The sequence below is a fragment of the Simochromis diagramma genome, unplaced genomic scaffold (assembly GCF_900408965.1).
Source record: "Simochromis diagramma unplaced genomic scaffold, fSimDia1.1 OVJJ01000753.1, whole genome shotgun sequence".
NCBI lineage: Eukaryota > Metazoa > Chordata > Actinopteri > Cichliformes > Cichlidae > Simochromis > Simochromis diagramma.
In genome coordinates, this window is record NW_024387523.1 from 19,429,289 (window position 1) to 19,437,019 (window position 7,731).

Sequence of the window (7,731 nt, forward strand, 5' to 3'; positions counted from 1 at the left end):
TTATTAATCCGTATGGCAGTTTCTGTGGCTGTGATGAGGTCCACTATGGGCAACTGTTGTGGAGAAATGGCAAAATTGAGTCCTTTAGCTATTAGCATTATGCGGCTATCCTAAATGGGCGTTCTTAAAGTCAGCAAAGAGGCACAGAAAAGAAGATCAAACACCAGCGAGGGAGGATAAGAAGGACAGACGCAACAACATTGTCATCCCCTATGTAGCCGGTGTATCAGAAAAACTCGGGAGAGTTTTCTCCAAGCATGACATCCCGGTGCATTTCAGACCCAGCAACACGCTCAGACAAAAACTGGTTCACCTGAAAGACAAAACTCCAAAACGCAGACTTAACAATGTGGTGTATGCTGTACAGTGCAGCGAGAAATGCCTAGACCGCTACATTGGAGAGACCAAACAGCCACTTCACAAGCGCATGGCACAACACAGAAGAGTCACCTCCACAGGACAAGACTCAGCTGTCCATCTGCATCTTAAGGATAAAGGACACTCTTTCGAGGATGCCAATGTTCACATTTTGGACAGAGAGGACAGATGGTTTGAAAGAGGAGTGAAAGAAGCCATCTATGTCCACTGTGAGCGACCATCTTTGAACAGAGGCGGTGGTTTACGACACCAACTGTCTGCCATCTATAATCCAGTTTTGAGTTCCCTCCCCAGACACCTTAACGCCCACTCACATCCTGGGCCATCTGACCTCTGTTATTTTCATCACCTTTAATTCAGTTTGAAAGCAATTAAAGCATTTTTTCATCAACACTTCTTTCACATATGAATATGAATATGCACTTCAATTCTTTAACCACCAAATAAAAACTTTTTGCTGCAATTTTAAGACTTAGGTTTTTCTTAAAATCTTACTGACTTTGTAAAGAGTAATGCAAAAATTTTGACCTAATGTAAAAGAGAAATTATTCATACACAAAAGGGAAAGGTGAAAAGGTGATACATGTGAATCTATATACATGAGAAAACAAAGAAAATATATATAACATGAGAACATATGACCAGTTACTGTATAATCAAGTAAAAGCACAGTGCATACATTCAGCAGCCACTTTATTAGGTTCTCTTGTTCAGCTATGTGCTTAGTGCACATATCTAATCAGCCTATCACCATTTATTTATTTAGCATTCAGACATGTTGACATGGTCAAGACAGCCTCCTAAAGTTTAAACCAAGCGTCGGAATGGGGACAAAAATGTGACAACACATTGCACCTTGATACAGCAGCAGTAGACCTCACTCCTGTCAGCTAAAAACAGGAAACTGAGGCTACATCTCGTACAAACTCGCCAAAACCTCGACAACTGCAATCGTGTCATGTTAGTCATGTTAGAACAGGAAGGGGCTATCCCCAAATTGTTCCCACAAAGTTCAAAATGTCTTGGTATGCTGAAGCATTAAGAGTTTCTTTCAGAAATTTGGGTTTGAAAATCTTCTTCATTTAACCCCTATACACAATAATCACCTTTTCCTTCCCGCCAGATTAGACTCTGAATTTGCTCTTTGGCAGAGACGAGGCCTCCATAACTTTTTCTGACATGTACATAGACGGTGTCTTGGCAAGTTTTCAGGATTTGTCACACAAATTTGACCTCCCTTGGACCAGCTTATTTAGATACTTTCAAGTTCGCCACTTTCTTCAGCATCACAACCCTGACTTTCCAAATATAACTCCATTTACTGCTGTAGATGATCTGTTGAAACTGACATTTAAGCCTAAAGGCCTTATCTCAAGAATTAGTAATTGTATAGCCTGCTTTAAGAATATAACAATACCAAAGATCAAAGCAGACTGGGATAATGAGCTGGGGGTGGACTGGGAGAGTGCTCTTTTAAGAGTAAACAACAGCACTTTTTGTGCCAAATTAAACATCATACAGTTCAAGATTCTACATTGCATTCATTACTCCAAGGCAAGACTGGCTAAAATATTTCCTTTTTTTTTTTTTTTTTTTTTTTTTTTAAAGACAGGACAGACATGACTGGGGGATAGGACAGGGAGAAAGAATGAAAGAAAGGGAGGGAGAGAAAGAAAAGTAGAGGGGAGAAGAGATGGGGGGGGGGGAAGGAAAAAAAAGAAAAGCAAACAAAACACCTGGATCACCTGCATGGAGATAAAAAACCAGAAGAGAAAACAAACAACAAAGAGCAACATAATAAAAATAACACCATCACAATAAACTAGCTAACAATAGATAACGGTAGATACTTTTTTAATTTCACCTGTTGAGAATGAAAAAAGAAAACAAGCAGAAGAAAACGAGAGCAATAGAATAAACAACATCACGATGATATATGGGTGTCACAATACGGCTGTGTGCAGGCAAGAGTAGGACCCAAACGCAAACTCCTAGAGACAAAAAGTAAACTCAAAAAACACAGCTTTATTGACTCAAGACATGTAAACTTAACAGACTGGGAAGACAGAACATAGGGACCTGAAACATGGAACAGAAAGGCACAGTAGACACAACATGAAAATAACAACGCCACAGGGGAAGAGTAAAACAAAATGCAGGAACACAGGACATCTTTCAAAATAAAATGGGAAACATAATGAAACGCAAATATGACAACATAAGAAACACAGACATGAAGCACATGAAAGACAAGGGAGACTTAACAGGGGTTGGAAACACAAGGGGAATCTAATAAACAAATGAACTTAGATAACCTAATGAACAAAATAAACTCAAACTTAAAACGCTGGGTCAAAAGACCCAGGATCATGACAATGGGAATATAACTGTAAATACTAAATATTAAACATTATTGTGCAGCACATAGGATCGACAGCGCACAGTGTGCTTTGAGGTAGGAGCCAAAAAGGGTGTCGTTTGTGTGTGTGAGCACCCGTGTGTACACCTGTGAGCATGAGCGCGCTTGTATTTGAAAGGTTCCTTCATGTAATGATCTGCTAGAGGGTGTGGGGAGCCACAACCCCGTCCTCCAGGGCATGAAGCAGGTATGGAGGAGATCAAAACTCCAGACATCCAGAGGCCCTCAGAACACAAAAGACCAAGGAAGACCAACAGAGGGGCAGCCGCGCCACTATCCCAGAAAGAGCTGACGAGAGTCCCAGATGAGGGGTCACTCAGCAGCCGCGGAGCAGAAGCCAGGGGGGGTTGCAGTGATGTGCCCGTGAGCTCCGCTGGCAGCCAGCTGTGCCAGAGTGACCGAGCCCCAGGCCGAGAGGCCGAGGGAACCCCACCCCCGAAGTGGCCCGAGCGAGCCCCAGGCTCCAGGCCCCGATAAGCAGCCACCAAGGAGTGAGCCGGTGTGTACCTGGACGCCCATCCCCGGACACCAAGAACCAACAACGCACCGATGTCTGAGGGCGTCTGCCACTGGTAAGGGAAGTGGTGGGGGAGATAGGCCTCCATATCTTAGAGGACCTGGGATGTCCCCAGAGAGGTGGCGTCTGATACCCGACCTGACATATGGACACAGACAAACAGGCACACACAGATACAAACATTCATTCCCACCCTCATGCTCTCATATGCAATTACTCAACACTCACCCAACGTGGAGACAGACATAAATAGACACTGTACACACACAATCACACTCCCCAACCGTACTCTAAGCCCCGGGTCTAGGTACCCTTGCCCCTGGAGGGGGAAACTGCACCCAGACCCAGGTGGTGTTACCCTTTTCCCTTTGGTGGAGAGAAGCAGACCGCCCCGACTCCACAGCAGCAGGGAAGCCCCACATTCCAGACCCCAGTCGGACGGCCAACTTTTCCTCCTAGCCCCCCCGCTCCAGCAGGCCGCAGAGAACGTGGGTGTGTGAAGACTCCAAACCTCCCTCTGCCCGCTCATATGTAGTGTTGATGCATGTGTGTTCTAAGGTGCCTTTAAAACCCAGGAGGGCATGGAGCTATCTGCCCAAGCGCAGCAGGTAAGCGCATAACCCCTCTTGCTAGCCCTCAATGTCTACGTGTATTTAAAATTGAGAGGTGGGCAACGAGGCCGGGGGTGAGGTTGTACACCCTGATGGTCTTTTGGATTCCGTGTAGCGTGCCAACTCCCAAGATCCTATATGTATGTAGGGCTGGGCCATATTATACCGTTCACGGTAATACCGGTATAATGTTAGGCAACGATAGGAAAATGAAATATCGCGATAGAATATATATAAAACGCGCATGCGCAGTGCCTTTGTTTTCATACACACATGGCCGATTGTTGAGTGAAACAGATGAACCAGAATTGGTTTGTAAAAATGGTGCAACTTCAGTGATGTGGAACTGGTTTGGTGTTTGTCCGTCAGATACACGACAAAGCACATTTTTTTGCAGAACATGCAAGCGGCTGTCGTTATTGTCGTATTTGTCGGACTAAGATGCTCTTAAATCTGGGAGTAATCTGGGTCCTAAACTCCGTATGCTTCAGGTCAAACGAACACTGCAGCATCACTGAGAGTTAAAAACTGTCTAAATTCTTTCATCTTTAATAAAACGATCAGCATTGCTGCTTTACCAGGTGTAACTATGAAGTTTAACTTCGAGGCATCCATGAAAACAAAATTTATTACATTTAACGGAGTTAGAAGTTAGCAGGAAGCTAGCGGAAGTTAGCTCGCTAGTTTCGCTAGTTACCTAAGCATGATATTGCATGTTCTGACTGAGAGATTTCTGAAAAAATTCAAACGTACAGCTCTGCTATCACTTCCAACATAAATGAAGACAGGAAACTAAACAGCAGTGACGTTTGTAGGGTTACTGAAGTTGGGCTAGCTGGTATATAATGATGTGCTACGTGATCGCTAGCGACACAGCTATGTTAGCATAACATAAACAGTGAAGCTGGAGGACGAACACTAACACTTTTCCACTTATAAAAGTTAACGTTAAGGTTCCTGATAGTTAGAGACAAATGCAATCGCATGGCAGGATGCTGTAAACGGACCAAACTTCAGTCAGGAGAACAACTGAGATAATCCATCCACAATACAAGGTTAGTCATTAATATACTGCAACAACATGGGAATAGAGCAGCTGCCAGAGAATTCAACATTAATGAATCAATGGTACAGAAGTGGAGGAAGCAAGAAGAATGAGTTTAATAAAGTTTGATTTATCTGACTGCTTTGTTTCCCTTAATGTGCCTTATAATCCCATGCACCTTATGGTCCGAAAAATACGTACTGCACACTGCAGTTTAATGTTGCAAAGCACCTCTTTTTAACTTCAGTGGATATTATACATGGTTATGCTCAGGATATGTCAGCCCATTTCTACTGGAAATGCCTTTTGGTTAAACTTTCAGCAAGGAATTTGCATTTGCACTGTTACATTTTTATAAAGCTTTAATGTACATAAAAACCAGCTTCTTGTTTAAGTGAAAATAAATGGAAGGTTGTCTTTTTGCGCTAGTAATGTTGTGGAGTTGTATTTTGTCTCGCATCAATTATATCGTCAGTTATATCGTTATCGCAAATTTTCAAATATATATCGTGATAAATATTTTTGGCCATATCGTCCTGCTCTATATGTATGTGTTATGAGAGTGTGAGTAATGTGAATGTCTAAGTTGTGAGATAAAATTGAGGCATAGGGAGCCAGAAGGGGACAGAAGGGGGATGCCTCCCCTGCACCCTGGTGACACATCTTTACCCCAAGGCCCTGCATGTGTGGGTGATTGTGGTGGAGCGGGAAGAGGGAGGCAGCTGGAGATGGGGAGGGAAGGAAGGGAGGGGCAAGTGACCCCTCCCTGGGGCCAGCTCCCCCGCTGACCCCAGTAGGCACCCCATACTCTGCAACCCGCCAGGGAAAGGGGGCCCAGGCCCATCTGGACCGGGGCCCAGTACAGCAGCGCCGCCCGACCCCACCTCAGAGAAAACTGCACCCACCCCGTCATCCACTCATCTTCCAGACTACACAAGACAATAGACGCCCAGGCTGAGATCTTCCTCCACCTCTCCTGTATCTCCCCCTCCTGCAGAGTGAGTTCCTGAAGAGAGGAGAGCTCCCGCAAGATGTAACAACCTCCCCCACCAGTTGAAGAGCCCCCCAGGTGGCTCGATGCACCAGCGGCACCCTGCGCCAGGACTGGGCCCCCATACACCCACCCGCCCATAACCCCGGCAACACACCAACCAGGACCCAAGCCCCCGAGGCCCAGCCAGGGCCCCAGCCCAGAGACGGAGCGCCCCGAGAGCGCCTCACGCCCCTCCCGGACCCACCCAGGGGCAGCCAGGCTACCAGGTCAGTAACCCACGTCCGTCAGCACAGACCCTCCCCTAGCCCCGCTGCACGCAGCCACGAGGAAACCGTCACCTAAGAGCCAACAGAGCCCTTAATAGGCCATGACCGCTACCCCGGGTTGAGCCCTCCAAGGAAGATGCTCCTGGGGAACCCCCCGACGCCCTAAGCCTGTCCCTACCCCCACACCAATCACAACAGCGAAGGTGGGACTAAACTATGACCCCCCACCCCCACTAGGTGATGGAGCTGATCAAAGGAACCCAGAGCAATTGATCTGATGTGGTGGCAGAGGCTGTATCAAGACTAATGTAATCTAAAAGATAATTTCTTTATTGGTTGGAATTAAGATTATTTTTATTTTACCAGTTCATGAGGACTGTTTTCTTGGCTATGCATAGGGCAGTGAAAACCATATGGGCTATATTCTTTTCTGTAGTGACATTATCTAAGCTGCCCAACAAACACACTAAAGGGGAAGTTGGAATGTTACATTTCAGACACTTTGAGAAGTCTTCACATCTCGCGCCAAGTTTTGGCGCGAGATGGACAGAACCAAAGAGCGTGGATATAATTGTCCGGTGAATTGGTTTGGCAGTGTGAGCAGTTGTTGGTAGACGTAAAGCCCATCTTGAACATCCAATGACCTGTATAGTGCACTCTATGTAGTATTTTGTATTGAATTAATTGAAGACTGGGATTTCTAATTAGATGAAAGGTTTTTAAGCAAATCTGAGACCAGAAGTTTTGGTCTAAGTTAACTGATAAATCCGCTTCCCATTTTGCAATAGAAAGTGATATTGATTCATCTGTTTTAGAAAGCATTCTATATATTTTGGAAAGTAATTTGGGAGTTTTAAGAGTAAGAATTTGAACCACACTTGGTGGTGTTTGTAGTTCAACTTGACCCGGTTTAAATTTCTTTTTTACTATGGATTTAATTTGTTGATATTCTAAAAATCTTTTCTTGTTGATCCCATATTGTGTAACTAGTCTGTCAAATGAAATAAATTCTGTTCCTTCTAATATATGTTCTAAATATTTGATTCCTTTACCACTCCAGTCTGAAAAGTTTATCATATTATTGTTTTATAATACAGTGGGGCAAAAAAGTATTTAGTCAGCCACCGATTGTGCAAGTTCCCCCACCTAAAATGATGACAGAGGTCAGTAATTTGCACCAGAGGTACACTTCAACTGTGAGAGACAGAATGTGAAAAAAAAATCCATGAATCCACATGGTAGGATTTGTAAAGAATTTATTCGTAAATCAGGGTGGAAAATAAGTATTTGGTCAATAACAAAAATACAACTCAATACTTTGTAACATAACCTTTGTTGGCAATAACAGAGGTCAAACGTTTACTATAGGTCTTTACCAGGTTTGCACACACAGTAGCTGGTATTTTGGCCCATTCCTCCATGCAGATCTTCTCGAGAGCAGTGATGTTTTGGGGCTGTCGCCGAGCAACACGGACTTTCAACTCCCGCCACAGATTTTCTA